This window comes from Nyctereutes procyonoides, unplaced genomic scaffold (assembly GCF_905146905.1).
Source record: "Nyctereutes procyonoides isolate TBG_1078 unplaced genomic scaffold, NYPRO_anot_genome, whole genome shotgun sequence".
Taxonomy (NCBI): Eukaryota; Metazoa; Chordata; class Mammalia; order Carnivora; family Canidae; genus Nyctereutes; species Nyctereutes procyonoides.
In genome coordinates, this window is record NW_026575044.1 from 28,246,302 (window position 1) to 28,264,632 (window position 18,331).

Here is an 18,331-nt window from a genome sequence, read left to right on the forward strand (position 1 = left end):
CATGCTCAGTGCAGAGTCAGCTTGAGCTCCTCTCTCCCTCTCCCTCTGCCCCTCCCATTCGTGCTCTCTCTCAAATAATAAAATACTTTTAAAATGCACAAACACAAAACAAAGGAGATGAAGAGAATAAAGTGGTGGGAAAAACAAAGACAGCTGGCACAGGTTATCATCTGTTCACAGCCAGGCAGAAGGATTATGGCTATGAAAGAAGTGAAGCACTGGTATGTGTCACTCTCTCCTACCTTAATCATCAACCTCAACCCTAAAATCCAAACCTTATGGATTTGGATTTGGATTTGGAGCACTCTCCTATGTGCTCATTCACATGAAATCACAGGGCTATTGTTTAATATTTAAAATTATTTAAATCACAGTTTAAACTACTGTGGCTAATTATTTGGCTTTATAACCAGTTCTTTGCAGATCGATGATAGAATACCACTCGCTTTGGGTTCGCTTGTTTTTCTTGCCTAATATGAAGATTCAAGCTGTACGGATACGGAGCAAGACTCAACCTCATCTCTAAAGTATTAGAGATATTTATAAAGAACATTTAATTTACAGCTGTTAGGTCACAAGTTCCCAAAAAACAAGGCAAAGAGAAAAAACATTCTTGAACCACTAAGAAAAAAAAGAGAAAAAGAAAAAAACCCACAACAGAAAAAGGGGGCTGAAGCGCCATAATACAGAAAGTATTTTATATGCATTCTAATGGTAAATAGTACTTTTACAGTGTTTAGGTTAAAAGGAAGGGGCAGGATTTATCTGCATATGGAAAAAAAAATCACCTGACACATTTTTTGTTTATAAATAGAAGCTAGCACTGTAGGGGAAAATCTGGCTGACCGCCCACACAGGACATGATTACACTTCTTACCTTTCTGAATCCCCCTTTTCGTGGCCCCTTTGGTTCTGCAAGAATCGTGTTTCTCCATATTTAAGCCTTACCTAAGCATTCTGGTGATGATTTCATTACTACATTTTTAAAAAGCCAACCAAGTGGTTCCTTTAAGAAAGAAGATATCTGACTAGTATTGCCAGGGCTGGGGGCCCTTATTTTATAAAAGATGAGTGTGTGAGAGCTAACATCTGCCTCATCATTTAAAAACCTGTTTTTAAAGGAGTGGTTCCTCCAACCTGTCCACATGGTGGTATTTAACAAACACTTCTACATAATGAAGGTTTGGAAGAGTCTTATCCCCAAAACATTGCAGAAGCACAACCACTTAAACACCCAAGCAACACGAGTAAATGAGAAATATAATCAGATTGGATGTACAAAGGGAACAGAAGGAATGGAAAACATAATACAACTGGTAGTGAGGCTACTAAAAGGATAAGAGAATAGTGTTCTCTGAACCAAGAATGTGTCTCATTTTAAATCAAAAGCAGATGAATTGTGAGCCACTCCCTTAGTTTACTCAGGAACAAGGACACCTTCAAAAAGATGTATGGAAGGCAGCCCAGGTGGCTTAGCAGTTTAGTACCACCTTCAGTCCAGGGCCTGGTACTGGAGACCTGGGATCGAGTCCCGTGTCGAGCTCCTTGCATGGAGGCTGCTCCTCCCTCTGCCGGTGTCTCTGACTCTTTCTCTCTGTGTCTTTCATGAATACATAAATAAAATCTTTAAAAAAATGTATGGAATACAAGGTATTATGGAAATAAACTTTATGTTATAAAAGTTTAAAAATTAACCTTAAAAATTACACATAGTAAAAGGTAATAACTAATCAAAAAACTAAAAGATTGGCAATCAAAAGTGGTGGGTACTAAGTGAATTCTAATTTATGAACTCTGGTGCTTCTCCCTCTGCCTGTGTCTCTGCCTCTCTGTCTCTCTCTGTGTGACTATCATGAATAAATAAATAAAATCTTAAAAAAAAGAATAATTTATAAAAAAAGGGATCCCTGGGTGGCGCAGTGGTTTGGTGCCTGCCTTTGGCCCGGGGCGCGATCCTGGAGACCCGGGGTCGAATCCCACGTCGGGCTCTCTGCATGGAACCTGCTTCTCCCTCTGCCTGTGTCTCTGCCTCTCTGTCTCTCTCTGTGTGACTATCATGAATAAATAAATAAAATCTTAAAAAAAAAGAATAATTTATAATTTATGAACTCTGGGATGCCTGGGTGGCTCAGCGGTTTAGCTCCTGCCTTCGGCCCGGGGTATGATCCTGGAGTCCTGGGATCGAGTCCCACATCAGGCTCCCTGCATGGAGCCTGCTTCTCCCTCTGCTGTGTCTCTGCCTCTCTCTCTCTCTCTCTCTCTCTCTCTCTCTCTCTCTCTCTCACACACACACACACACACACACACACACACACAAATAAATAAATAAATAAATAAACAAATAAATAATCTTTTAAAAATAATAAATCTCCAAAAATATCTATGAACTCAAATTTCTCTTCTATAAATCTATGTTCTCTACGCTTATATAATCTATGCTCTAAGTTTAGTTAATTGCTAATTGAAAGAATAAAATAATCCAATACTGTCCTTAAAATAAAACCAAACCATATTTAGGACTAGAAGCCACGGATAATCTCTCAAATCTGTGCCTATCTATATTTTATTATAGTCACAAGGTATTTTTTAAAACTTCTAACCTTTTGCTTCCTACTGACTTTGTCTTGCCCCATATTGGGGTTTGTAACTGCACCTCAATTATAAAATTGCTATTCCAGATGCAGTTTCTCTTTCCTCAGGATAGTCCTAGAGTCAAGATTTTCTTTAATCTCACATGACCCCAGAGAAAAATGCCAGCCTGTAGTAGACAGTGAATCCCCTATGGTAGAACTGATGTGGTAATGACAATGATGAGTCTGGACATCTGCATATGCATCTGTCTCTAACAATATTGTGTGACAAGATCTCCTAAAATGCATCTTCTTCAAATGATGCAGAGACGCCCCCACCCTTGCCTCCAAATATCTTCGTGACTTGTGTCAGCTCTAGAAAAGAGCATAAAAACTGCCGAGAAAATCCATTAATTTATGACTTGGCAGCTATGGGGAACAAAGGCAGGGGAAGTGTAGGCATGGCTTAATTTATGGATTCAACCAAAAAGTAAGACATGGAGCAGTTATAACTATTTGGGTTAAGGATACAAAATAATTCTGGAAATCAACAAGGCACATGTAACTAAAGAGACTGCCTTGGGTAACAAATTTTTGACTTTTTTGCTATTTTTACTTTAAAAATACAAATAAAAAGAACACAAGATGTTAAACATAATAAATTTTCCAAAACCCTAAACTGATGAGTTGAGAATCATGAAAAGCATAAAGTTAGTGTACTCTGCAATAGTTACTTTCGTACAATGGTTTCTAGCTTCACGTGCATCAGAAGAACCTGGAGAGTCTGTTACAAGAGATTGCTGGGCTCCATCCCCAGAGTTTCTTAGAAATTTGTATTCCCAGAGACTTCCAAGGGTGTGCTAACACTACCTGTCTGAGAACCACATTTGAAGGAACATTGCTCTAGTACAGTGAACTTCAGGGTGAATGACCGTGTCAGGGACACCTGGGTGGCTCAGCGGTTGAGCGTCTGTCTGCCTTTGGCTCAGGGCATGATCCCAGGATCCGGGATTGAGTCCCACATCGGGCTCCTTGCATGGAGCCTGCTTCTCCCTCTGCCTGTGTCTCTTTCTCTCTCTCATTATCTCTCATGAATAAATAAATAAAATCTTTAAAAAAAAACGACAGTGTCAATAACTTGATTTGTTTTTTGGAAGAATCTTGCTGGACTGCTGTTCTTTGGGATTGCCTCCCTGTCAATTGTTATCTATCGGAATATTGGTGTGTTTTTTTTTAAATTTTATTATTTATGCATGAGAGATACAGAGAGAGGCAGAGACACAGGCAGAGGGAGAAGCAGGCTCCCTGCAGGCAGCCCGATGTGGGACTCGATTCCAGGACCTTGGGGTCATGACCTGAGCCAAAGGCAGGGGCTCAACCGCTGAGTCACCCAGGGATCCCTGAATATTGATTTCTTTTTTGTTTTTGTTTTTTTAATTTTTTAATGTTTTCTTTTAATATTGGCTTCAAACAGAAAATTCTTATTCCCCATCTCTTGTACTTAATCTACTAGGCAGTGATTAAACAACTTGACAAAATCAATACATTTATTTTTAATGTATAATTTTACATCAAAATAAATTAACATGAATGCTTGCTGGTAGATGCTTCCCAAAATTTAAACATGGATTTTGTGTTCACTATTTCCTTCTTAGTTTAGCAACATTTCCCCACACACTTTCTGGTTCAAAATAGCATTTCAAATGGATAATGTTCCCAGGAAAAGGGGACACTTAGAATACAGTAGGGGCTGGGATGGTGGAGTTTTAGAATTCTGCCACAAAGACAGTCCGTGAGAATGGTAGAAGTTTCCAATCTTGCTACAGCCTGCAGTAATGGTTTCCCAGGAGAGGAAAAGGCACTGATTTGGAAGAGTAAAAGTACCTTCGTATGGTCCCTGAACCTTCACACTGATGGAATGTTCTGTGTTCCTGTCTGCATCATTGTCCAACTACCCCCTCATCCCACTGACCCGTAAAGTGCCTATTATTCAGGAACAGAGCAGCAGTAATCCCCTGTCATCCTCTGAGAATCAATGTTGAGTGATATTTTTCAGTTTACACTTGCATAAAAAAATGTGGATTGGATTTCTATGAAGATGGAATAGAAGTAATTTTCCCTATTCCTTCCACTGGGTACACTAAAACCCTTGACATTATACATAAAATAAGCATACGAAGACTGAAAGTTGGGGAGAAGGCAAACCAGCTAGGGGCCTCAGGGCCCTCACAGTCACCCCAATGGTGACTTTTTTGGGTTTTTGTATTGCTCCATGTATTCCAGACATGGGACTAAAGAAACTAGAAACTTGGAAATGCCAACAGACACAGATTAAAAAAAAAAAAAAAGGAGGACAACAAAATCACACTTTACCTAGTGAAAGGACTAGGGAAGGGGCAACATAATATATCAAAACATATTTAGATAATAATGGCTTTATTCCAACCATTTAAGACAGAAAAGAATGTAGCCCTACACAACCTTGCCAACAGGCTAAGCAGGGAGCCTAGACCTACACCTTCACCAGGCTGTACAGGAGCCCCATATTTCCTCATTCCCACCAATGTAATGGCACAGAGGCCAAGTATGGAGCTGGGACTTTCATTCCTACCAGGTGGTAATGAGACTCCCCACCTTCTACCTCTACTAGGTTGTCAGTGGAGACCATGTGGGGAGGCTGAACTGTTATCCCCACCTGGCAATACCAAGTCTCCCCTCTCCATCTCCATTGAGTGGTCTCATGGGAGGCCTCGTGGAGAGTCAGGACTGTCCTCATGGCCCAGGAGTAATCGGATCACCTCCTTATCCCCATATTGTCTATCAATTGCACACAGGGAACAGAAAAGAGGCACTTCTACCATTCCCAACCAGGGAGATATCAGTGAAGATCTAGTGGGGAACCTGAATTTATAATTCCCTCAGTAATGTGGAGCCCCCTTAGGTGACAAGGGAGACCAAGTGAGGAACCTGCACTTCTCCCCCCACCTGGCAGGGATGAGATGACACCAACCCCATTTTGCCTGTTGGGATGATGTTAGTGGAAGACAACTGAAACAGGATGTTTAAATAAGATCCAGAGTCTCTTAACAAAATAAGAATATGGCCAGGTTTCAACTGAAAATCATCACACCAAGGACCATGAAAATCAGAAACTGAATGAAAAAAAAAGACAATTTATAGATGCCAACAATGAGATGACAGATGTTAGAATTATCTGATAAAGTTTTTAAAGCAGCCATAATAAAAAATATATTCCAATTAGCTATTATGAATATGCTTGAAACAAAAAAAGTAGAAAGTATCAGCAAAAAAAAAAAAAAAAACAAAAAAACAAAAAACACATTAGAAAAAAACTAAGTGGAAATTTTAGAAAAAAAAAAAAAGGAAAGAAAGAAAGAAAAAAACCCCAATGACCAGATATCCCAATACCAAAATGGAAATGACAGAAGAAAGAATCTGTGAGCTGGATGATAGGACAATTAGAATAACCCAGTCTGAACAGAGCCTCAGAGATTCTGTGTGTGCAATAGGCTGATTAATGGCTTCCAAAGACATTCAGTCTGGTCCTGATCCCTGGACGTTTATAAAGCAAAAAATGATTTTATAGGTGGGATTAATTTAAAGAGCTTGAGATTAGGAAAATATAATGGACTACCCAGATGGACCCTAAATGTAATCATAGTGCCCTTGAATTTTTATTTATTTATTTATTTACGATAGTCACAGAGAGAGAGAGAGAGAGAGGCAGAGACACAGGCAGATGGAGAAGCAGGCTCCATGCACCGGGAGCCCGACGTGGGATTCGATCCTGGGTCTCCAGGATCGCGCCCTGGGCCAAAGGCAGGCGCTAAACTGCTGCGCCACCCAGGGATCCCTCATAGTGCCCTTGAAAGAGAGAGTCAAGGGAGATTTGATTACAGCAAAGAAAGTAGGACACATGATTATAGAAGGAAGAGATTAAATTGGTGTGAAAAGGGAATCGTGAGTCAAAAACATACTGGTAGCCTCCAGGAGCTAGAAAAGGCAAGAAAATGAACTGTCCCATGGAACCTATAGAAGAAACTAGCCCTATCAACACCCTGATTAACCCAGTGGAAGTGATTTCTGGCTTCTGACTTCCAGAGCTGTAAAAGAATAAATGTGTGTTGTAAACACATTTTTGGAAATTTGTTACAGCAGTCATAGGAAACAAGTCCACTACGGTACTATGACAGAAGATCTAACACTCATGTCTTGGGAACCTGGAAATAAAGTAGAAAATGGACAGAGCTGAAAAAAGTACTCAAAGAAATAATGCCTGAAAACTTCCCAAGTTTGACAAAGACCTTAATCTACAGATTCAAGAAACTAAATAATTCTGAATGCCAAACAGATAAACCCAAAGAAACCCATGCCAATACAACATAGTCAAATTTATGAAAACTAAAGGTAAGAAAGAAATCTTGAAAAGAACAAAAGAGAAATGACACTTACCTATAAGAGATAATGAAGATGAATCAAGATGCCACCTCAACAAAACTATGAAGGTCATCATAAAATGGGCACATTTTTCAAACATGGAAAGAAAAGATTTATCAACCTAGAACCCCATATCCAGTTAAAATATCCTTCAGGAATGAAGGGGAAATAAAGACATTATCAGATGAAGGAAGTCAAAGATATTTTGTCACCAGGAGGCCAGTCTGCTCTAAAAGTGGCTAAGGAAGCTTTCAAAACAAAAAGGAGGATGCCTGGGTGGCTCAGTGGTTATTAACCATCTGCCTTCGGCTCAGGGCATGATCCTGGAGTCCCGGGATCAAGTCTCACATCAGGCTCCCTGCATGGAGCCTGCTTCTCCCTCTGTGTCTCTGCCTCTCTCTCTCTGTGTCTCTCATGAATAAATAAAAAATAAAATATTTAAAAAAATAAATAAAAATGCAAATATTAAAAAAACAAAAAGGAAGCAATAAAAGAAAATTATGTTAGAACATCAAGAAAGAAAAAATATGGATAAAATGGGCTCCTTTGTTCCTATTCAGCTTTCTAAATTATATTTGACAGTTGAAGCAAAAATGTTAATACTGTGGGATGCATGTAACGGAAATATTTGACAATTATACTATAAATGGCAGAGAGGAATAGGGTGTAAAAAAAAGTAAAGTTTCCATGGTTCACTATAATCGATAAAATGATGACAGCAGTAGACAGCAAAAACATTTTTTATATATGTATATACACACACACACATATATGATATAAAATTAGAGCAACCACTAAAAGATCTATAAAGGGATACACTTAAAAAACCTATAGACGAATACAAATGGAATTCTATAAAAGCTCAAGTAACTGACAGAAAGGTAAGGAAAAAACTCCAGAGAAAGTAAAAAAAAAAAAAAAAAAAAGGAGAGAAAGAAACCAAAAAATATAATGGTGGACATAAACCTACCATATCAATAATTATAGTAAATGTAAATGGTCTAAATACATCAATTAAAAGATATTAGCAGAGTGGATTAAGATATATGACCCATGGGATTCCTGGGTGGCTCAATGGTTTAGCACCTGCCTTCAGCCCAGGGCGTGATCCTGGAGTCTTGGGATCGAGTCGGTTCCCTGCATGGAGCCTACTTCTCCCTCAGCCTCTCTCTCTCTCTCTATCTCTCATGAATAAATAAAATCTTTAAAAAATAAATAAATAAAATATAATATATGACCCAACTACATTATATGTACAAAGAATTCAAATCAAATATAATAATACAGGCAGATTGAAAGTAAAAGGATATAAAAAGAGATATCATGCAAACGTCAATTAAAGAAAAAAAGGAGTGTCTGTTAATGTCACATATAGTCAACTTCCAGCAAATAAAACTACCAGATATAGAGAGTATATTATGTAATGATAAAAGAATCAACACACCAAAAGACAAAGCAATCCTAAATATAAATATACCAAATGACAGAGCTGCAAAATATGTAAAGTCAAACTGATACAAATAAAAAAAATAGACTAATCCACAATTATAATTGGAGACCTCACACCTTCTTTCAACAGTCAATAGAGAAAGCTATACAGAAAATTAGCAAAAATATATAAAAATTCATCAGCAATATCAACCAACAGGATCTAAATGGGTATTTATGGAACATTCTGCCCCCAAACAGCTGAATACACAATCTTTTAATGTGTCCATGGAAAATATACCAAGATAAACAACATTTCTGGTCATAAAATAAACCTCAACAAATTTAAATGAATCAAAATGACACAGAGTGCATTCTCTGACAAAAAGACAGACAATACAGAAAATAAGATTCTCTGACCAGAAACACAGAGATATAACAACAATAACAAAATCTCCAAATACTTGGAAACTAACCACCACACTTCTAAGTAACCCATAGGTCAAACCTAGAGGAAATCTCAAGAGAAATTTTTAAAAGCACTTGAATTGGATTAAAATGAAAATACAGGGGCGTGTGGGTGGTTCAGTGGTTAGGCTTCTGCCTTTGGCTCAGGTCGTGATCCCAGGGTCCTGGGGTCTGAACCCTGCATCAGGCTCCCTGCAGGGAGCCTGCTTGTCCCTCTGCCTACATCTCTGCTCTCTCTCTCTGTGTCTCTCACGAATGAATAAATAAAATCTTTTTTAAAAATGAAAATACAACTTATCAAAATGTACAATAGAGCTATGGCAGTGCCAAAAGGGAAATTTATAGCACTAAATGCATACAGTAGGAAAGAGGAAAAACCTAAAACCAGTATAAATATCCATTCAAGAATATAGGAAAAGATGAGAAAAATAAACCAAAATCAAACAGAAGGGAGAGAATAATAATTATAAAGGCAGAAATCAATGAAATGGAGAACAGAAAAGCAATAAAGAAAAATCAATGAAAAAAATGTGGTCTTTTAAGGATCAATAAAAAAATGTGGTCTTTTAAGGATCAATAAAATTGACAAACCTTTGTCAAAACCAACAGAAGTGGGAAGACACAACTTACCAACATCAAGAATAAAGAACAGATGTCACTAGAGATACTACAGACATCAAAAGAACAAAAAGAAATATTATGAGCAACTCTCCACAAATAGATTTGACAAATTAGATGAAATGAATCAATCCTTCAATAAACTTAAATTACCACAATTCATGTAATATGAAACAGATTATTTGAATAGCCTATAAAATATTGTTATGGGCTGAACGGTGTCCTCCCAGAATTCATATGTTGAAGTCCTAACCGTAATACAGAATATGATCATACTTAGAAACAGGGCCCTTAAAATGATGATTAAGTTAAAATGTGACAATTACGATGGGTCCTAATCAAATCAGACCGTGTCTTGGTAAGAAGTGAAAATTCAGACACACAGAGGAAAGACCATGTGAGTTCACAGCAAGAGGGCAGCCATCAGCAAGCCAAGGAAGAGGCCTGAGAAGAAAACAAACCTGCTGATCCCTTGACCTTGAACTTACAGCTTCCAGAACTGTGAAACTATACATTTCTGTTGTTTAAGTCTCCAGTCTGTGATATTGTTATGGCAGCCCAAGAAAACTTGTACAAGTATTAAAGAAATTGAGTTCATAAGTTAAAAAAAAAAAAAAAACTAAAAAAAGAAATCTCCCAGACCAGATGGTTTTACCGAGGAATTCTACGAAACATTTAAAGAAGAATTAATACCAATTCTGCACTATCTTTCAGAAAATAGAAGAGGGAAGACATTGTAACTCATTACTTTGATACCAATAACAAAGGCAGTACCAAAAAAGAAAACTATAGACCAATAGTTCTTGTGAATATAGATGTAAAAATATTTAACAAAATACTGGCAAATAGATTATACAAAAAAATATGCACAATGGCTAAATGGGATTTATTATGGGGGTACAAAGCTGGTTCAACAGTCAAAAATCAATCTACTATTATAACAGGCTAAAGGAGAATGAAATGACCATATCATTTGGTAGGAAAAAAGCATTTGACAAAAATTAATATCTATTCATGATAAACACACCCAAAAAAAATGGAAGAGAGGTGAAAATTTTCAATTTGATTAAGAACACCTAGAAGACAAATTTACTGATACTATGTATACATTATGATGAAAGACTGCTTTCCCCTGAAGATCAGCAACAAGAATGTTCACTCTCAGCCCTCTATTTAACATAATATTGGAACCTCTAACAGTGCAATAAGGCAAGAAAAGAAAATACATACAGATTAGGAAGAAAGTTGTCCTACTTTCAGATGATGTGATGGTCTATACAGACTATTCTAAAAAATTACAAAAAAAAACACTTAAAGTTAATAAGTTCATCAAGTTCCCAGGATACAACATAAACATACAAAACCCACTAAATTCCTATATACTTGCAGTGAATATTCTGATAGGTGTGTAGTGATATCTCACTTTGGCTTTAATTTGCATTCCCTAATGGCTAGTGATGTCGATTATCTTCTCACGTACATATTTGCCATTTGTAGATCTTCCACGGTGAAATGACTTTTTATGCCTTTTGCCCATTTTCTAATTGTTTGTGTTGGGGGAAACTGGATAACAGTGACCATGGGAACTCTTTTTATTATTTCTTACAATGGAATATGAATCTCCAACTATTTCAAAATAAAAGGTTTAGTTAAAAATATGGATTAGATATATTCTAACATTTTAAATTATGTTCAGTAACTTAAACATGCAGTATGATTTATATGTTTATATTACTTTTTACAATAATATATAATAGCACCTATGTTACTTTTGTCCATGTTGGTGAGGTGACAAAGATGAACATAAATAGCCATTCTCTTTTTTCTACCATGTTGATACTATCAGATCAGTTCAGAAACCAGAGGCTGGGTGATGTATGTGGCATTGGCACTGTTCTTGGCTTGTGCTTGCTGTCAAATAGTTTAAATCATGCATTAATTTAAAATAAACCATAGCTTTATGATCATTCCTTGACTAAATACACTCCCAGAGAAAAAGGGGATATCATTCATTTCAGAAGTTTAGTCTGTTTTCTTTGCTGATGATGTTATGTAGAAATTACCTTTCTATGCTGAATTCTAAAACATAATTATTGTTGATTCTACTTTACATTAAGACATAAGTCATTTTTAGGTGATAAAACTATTGAAGGAAACTGGCTAATTTTATATGGTAATCATAATGTGTTCACTATCATTGCACTGTTCTTCCATCGGGCATAGGATTGTATTGCCCCTCTCTTCCATTTTCCGGTTAAGAATGGCTGTATAATTTCCTTTGGCCAATGAAATACGTAAAAGTGGCAAGTCTTGCTTGCTGGTAGAAACATTTAAAAACTTGTAGGTGATTCACCATGTTCCCATGTGCCTAATGAGAGATGAGGATCTTTGGAAGACAGCAGCTTTATTAGCATGAATCTCTAAGAGAGGGGGGATATAGAATACAGTCTTATTGACCAATATAGGCACATAGCATTAGCAAGAAATAAACCTTTATTTATCTCAGTCACTGAGACTTTAAAGTTGTTTGTTGAGCAGCCCAGGTGGCTCAGCGGTTTAGCGCTGCCTTTAGCCCAGGGCATGATCCTGGAGACCCAGAATTGAGTCCCATGTCAGGCTCCCTGCATGGAGCCTGCTTCTCCCTTTGCCTGTGTCTCTACCTCTGCCTCTCTCTCTCTCGATCCCTGCGTCTCTCATGAATAAATAAATAAAATAAATAAAGTTGTTTGTTATGATTGCCTAACCTAACCAATAATAACTGGTTAATGTATTTTACATTTACATCAAACATACAAAACTTTCTGCAATAGGACACTATATTATGACATCAGATTGTAAACTCTAATGAACTGTTCATTGGTACACTCAATGTCATCCTCCACTCTGGTAACACCACACACACACACACACACACACACACACACACACAAAATCAAATCAAGTCTTGCAGCTCTTTCTTACGGAATAAATTAGAGCAATAGTTTACTAATTATTCCATGAAATCAAGCTTTGCATGAAACTAAGCATATAAAGAAATGATGTATCACATTTCTTATAGGGATACATGAGTTGCAGAAAATGTACGCACTGCCTTAAGCATTTCCAACAGTTTCAAAGAAAGGAGTCACACACACACCTGTACATGTGCTATATGTACAAATTGTGATTCATGGTTACTGCTAACATTAATCGGATCAGCTACATATTGCCCATCATATTCAGGGAGAAATAACATTGGCTAACATTTTCAGACACTGTGCAAAGATCTTTACATGCATTAGCACACTTAACCAATTAGTGCTTCACTTTGCTAATAACATATCCCATGTGTCTTAGATTAGCATTATTTGAATAATATTCAAAACTACTAAATTTTTATCATAACAATTACTATGAGTCATGTCAGAAGATCCCAATGTAAAAATTAACAGGATCTTCAATAATACCAAGACAACTCAACAGGTGTTTTCATGTCATACTTTGTATCTTCTTTGCAGTACATATTCTGGACAGACACTGGGGGGTAGGTGAAACAGGTGGCTAAAAATTCTTGTTTATTAATGGTCATAGAACTTCCAGGTGTTAAAGGTATTTCCCATGGCCAGCCCGGGTGGCTCAGTGGTTTAGCGCAGCCTTCAGCCCGGGGCCTGATCCTGGAGACCCAGGATTGAGTCCCACGTCAGGCTCCCTGCATGAAGCCTGCTTCTCCCTCTGCCTGTGTCTCTGTCTCTCTCTCTTTGTATCTCATGAATGAATAAATAAAATCTTAAAAAAAATAAAGGTATTTCCCTAATTATTTGAAATGCTAAAGTACATATCCTTGATGATAAAAATTTCAATAGTTTCAAATGCTGCTCAGATGACTACTTTTGAATCTAAAAAAAATATGTAATGAAAAATTTCTCATAATTTAGTCGTCTCTAATCTTTGTCTAGGAATTCATAGATCTCTTCTTTATGTATATTTTGCCATAAAATATTGGGCAAAAACCATTGCCCTAAAGGAAGTTCTATTTTTTTCCCCACTGATTTTTACTAAGGGAAAAGTAACCAAAGGACCAAATTAGGAGGTGGGAATTTAACACATTAGTAAAATTATGAACTGGGTGCTACGCATCAACAGTTAACAGTGTGTACTACAATATCAGAATACTTGAATTTCGGGTTTATCTCTACCTATGTGACAGTGGTCAAGATTATTGTTCTTTTCATGTTTCAGTTCCCATTCTACAAAATGGGGATGTGGGTAATGCATACAGACCTCTATACTATTGTGAAGAATACTTAATTTATCTATAGCCCACAGAATACCCACCCCACAGTACATATTCAATAAATTTAGTTATTACTATAAATTGTTAATACATATGTTCCCAGCATATTCATCACTTAATGATGAGTATCATTATCAATACCCTACTTTGGGGCCTCTTCCCTGCCCTTAGACACTTTATAGAATCTTAGGCACTGTGTGATGAATCAATTGCATTTCTATTTTGCACCATCTGCCACTTTAACAACAACCACACACACGCACACACACAACTACTTTTTAAAAGTCAACAGTAGTTAAGGTAAAGAGAGAAAATGATTATATTTCGCTAAACTTAAATAACTTTCTGTACATACGTTACGAACCAGATAAGGGTGGCACATGCTCTACATGCTTTTAAAGGTATTGATAGCAAATCTCCCCCATGTCCCTAGGTGAATAATGAAAGTAAATAGTATGGCTCCTGGTGAATAAAGAAGTGTAGCGATAAGCAGAATGAGACAAAGGTCTCTGATTCAGAAAATATTTATGAAAGCATTTAAGAAGACAGCTGACTTAGTAAACACCTCCTCACATGTCATTCCTCCACAAATATGTGACTGCTTGGGCATCCCGTTCTGACCTCCGTGTCTAAGACACTGCAGAATCCTTTATTACGCATTCTTAAAGAATTCTTTCTTTCAGAGAACTTACCTCGATTTGCATAAATAAACACTTATGTGTATACTTATTTTATTAAAATCTGACCCTCTGTGTTGGCAGGGCTCACTCATCTCTCTGCTCATTACTGATCCCCAGCTCCCCATCTACCTCCTGAAACACTGGGGCTCTAAGGAAGCAGAGACATTATAATTCTCCCAAAACTGGTGGTGTGGGACTTGAAAGGACAAAGTCATGTCATATCTACCACGTGAGGTCAAAGAAGGAAGGGAATGCTTTCTCTAAAATAAGTAACAAGCTAGAACACTGGAACAATTCTGAGTCAGGTAAGAAAGGACATACCTACGTATTACAAAATGTATGCCTTAATAACAATCAACATTTCATATAAATAGACCTGGAAGATTTAAATTCAATTTCAGTATCAAAAACACTGTGTCTCATGGCTTGCAACTATTTTGACCACAGCACTGCACTCTGGTATCCCAAAATAAAGTTGAAGCCATAATTTGGGGTATGGAGGAGGTTAACCACTGAAGAATGGGATGCTTTTTTTTTTCATATCCAAAGAACATGTGTCCATGTAGCATTCTAGTCTTTTCACTTATAATTTTGAATGCTTGTGGGTTTGAAATATGTATGTTGAATTTAATTAAACTGAGAGACAAGAATTAAGGAAGTCTATGAATGTCAAAATAATTTGAAATTGGTTATGTGAAGGAGCAATTAAATTTACTTGAGGAAATAATAGATGGAAGACTTAAGAGAGACATCCATCCAATAAAATGAATATTATGAGAGCTTCACGATAAGCTCAAATGAAGAGCAATTCTCTAAATTTATGCAGTTGGGAGTTCATCCCACCGAGACCTTTCTTCACATCATGGTTCATTTAAAGCAAGTCAAAATTTTAAAAGTATTTCAACTTAGAACTAATGAGAAATTTTGATTTCAGTCTTCATTGCTACAAACTTTGTACAAAGCACGTACAACTGGCTAAAAGGTATAGACATATAGGCACACCCTCAAAACATAACCTTTTAATCACGGACAGTTGAAAGAGAATCACAAAATTCTTCTTTTAAAACTGCTTAACCTCTAGTCAGAGTGATTGGATTAAAGATGATTAAACTTGCTCAAAGCTTCTGGTGTTCTGAGGAAAATGATGGCCATGTTTTGAGTAAAGACTAATACCTTGGTTTAAAATTAAGTGCAAACTAATAGGTCAATTCAGCCATCTGCTTTGTGCTAACTTACTTGGCTGAAAAATCTTGACTGACAAATGCTACTTTGGTTTAAAATTGTTGTAGGAAACGTGGTTGTGACAAAAGTACTCACAGAACATAAAGACTCCTAACTCTGGGAAACGAACTAGGGGTGGTGGAAGGGGAGGAGGGCGGGGGGTGGGGGTGAATGGGTGACGGGCACGGAGGGGGACACTTGACGGGATGAGCACTGGGTGTTATTCTGTATGTTGGTAAATTGAACACCAATACAAATTAATTTATAAAATAAAAAAAAAAAACAACAACACAAAAAACTTGTACGAAAAAAAAAAAAGTACTCAAAGGATGTTTGCTATAGGTATAGTGCTAAAAATCAGAAAATCTTCATTGTGTTCAACGCGGTTGTTAAGACGTCATTTTGGTAGAGAAATGTGGTCAATATATGAAGCATAGGGGTGCCTGGGTGGCTCAGCGGTTGAGAGTCTGCCTTTGGCCCAGGGCGTGATCCTGGAGACCAGGGATCGAGTCCCACATCGGGCTCCCTGCATGGAGCCTGCTTCTCCCTCGGCCTATGTCTGTGCCTCTCTCTTTCTGTGTCTCTCATGAATAAATAAAATATTAAATATATATATATATATGTATATATATATATATATATATATATATATATGAAGCATAGAAGACTTTAGGCACAATGAGGTGCCCTTGAGATAAATAAACACCTGAGTTGCTTAAGGGTGCACCGAGTGCTCAATTGGGCTCTAATGTTTAATAACTGTTCTACTTTGTATAAGTTATTTCACCTGTGTCTGGATTTCCTCACCTGTAAAAAAAAAGGTGGATAATATTATTAACCACCCCTGATGTTGCTGTAAGAATTAACTGAGTGAAAACACACAGAACTGTGCCTGGAACATACGGAGAGCTTTTTATCTTAGTTCTGAAGTTTCTACCTTTGGAATAAGCAAAATAAGTACATTTTTTTTTAAAGAAATCAGTAACTATGCACACTTGAACAATACAAGTGCGTTCAAAAGGAAACACAAACACATTAATACCAAGTGACCCTAATGGAAAACTTGAATGTAAACATGAACTCCAAAGACCCATTTTTCAGGGCAATAACGAACCTAAGGGTGGTAAGCTTCTCTGCATTCCGCCGGCCCCCCCACCCCCCCACCCCCGCCAAGTTCCACACTCCTCTTCTCAAAGCCATTTCCCCAAACCAGCCAAAGAGCAAAGTTCTACTACCGAGTCCCAGGAATGGTACCAGTGAGCCCAGCACCGCCGTCGGGCCACCCCGCTTCTCTCCTTGGCTTTGGTCCTTTGACAGACACGTCTCCATCTCCCACTCCGGGCACCAGAAGGTCCCTCCTCCCGCCCGCCCTCTGTCCAGCGGAAAACTCCAAAATGGGCAACAGGCTACAAACGCCGAGCCCCCCCGGCCCCCCCCGGCCCCCCCCGGCCCCCTCCCGCGCCCCCGGCCCCCCGCCCGGCCCCCCGCCCAGCGCCGCGCGCGCCCACTCCCGCTCGGCATCCGCCCGCGCACCGCAGCGCACTGCAACACGCGCAGACGCCGCGGGCTGCGAGGGACCCAGCGCCGCCCTCCCGGCCGCACGGTACCTCCCGGCCTGCTCCCCAACGTGAGTGCCATCCCTAATGGAGCTCGGCCCGCGACGACCACCGGGAGCGCGGCACCGACCACAAAAACGACTCGACCCGCGGCGCCAGCGGGGGCTGCGGCACGGCCGGGCCTCCGCGGGCGGCCGAGCTTTACCTGCGCGGCCCCGCGGCCCCGCGCCCCCGGGCCGGCCATCCTGCAGCAGCCGCTACCGCCGCCCCGCGGGCCCGAGGCGCCGCCCGCCGCCCGCCGCCCGCCACCGGGGAGGCGCCGCGCCGCAGTCCTGGCTGCGGCGCCCGCACATGCTTGGCGCTCGCGGCGGCCGGCGCCCGCGCACAGGTGGGAACCCCGCGAGTGGGCGTTGGGGCGATTCCCCGCCCCGGCCCGCGCCCGCGCCCGCCGCCCGCCGCCCGCCTCCACTCTGGACTTCGCCGGCGCGCCGCGCCTGCCCTTGCTCGGGCCGCCGACCCGGCGCCGTGGGCGGCTGCGGTCCCTGCGCAGCCGGGGCGGCGCGTCCTGAGCATCGCCCGCTCCGCGGCACCGCGCGGCCCGGCCGGCGCCCACTCCCCGCCCGGCCCCCATGCACCCCGACCCCCTCCACCCCCGCGCCCTCCCCCATCCCGGAGCTGCCGGGGAGGAAAACGCCTTGCACACACCTTGGAATGGACGGGCGCCTCAGTCACCGACTCGCCAAACTCTTAGAAGGTGTCCATTGGTCTGTAGGGAGGTTTGGGCATGGAGTAGGAGCCGCTTTCTTATTATTTAATAATGTTGGAAGTGCCGGGTCCGCTGCCAGAGTTGTGGGTCATGTGGGCACAGCAGAGGCTGGCTGCTGCCAGTACCAGGGTTTCCTGAGGATCCTGAAACTATGATCTCATCCTCCTCATCCGCCTCCCCCGCCCCTCTCTCCGCGGGCGCGCACGCACAGCACACACACACACACACACACACACACACACACACACGCACACACACACGCATACACACACACACACACACACACACACTGC

General features: G+C 40.0%; 1 protein-coding gene across 2 annotated transcripts in view; it reads right to left on the bottom strand.

The window, feature by feature from the left end:
• The window catches only part of DTNA (dystrobrevin alpha), a 354,043-nt gene extending 335,936 nt beyond the window's left edge, over window positions 1–18,107 (bottom strand). The window contains exon 1 of one of the 2 annotated variants that reach the window (XM_055323947.1): window positions 17,978–18,107. The gene's annotated coding sequence lies outside the window, so the exon portion shown is untranslated. Of the gene's footprint in view, window positions 1–17,323; window positions 17,383–17,977 lie in introns of those variants that run through there. The other variant, XM_055323949.1, reaches the window with a different exon arrangement.
• Between the last annotated feature and the right edge of the window lie 224 nt (window positions 18,108–18,331).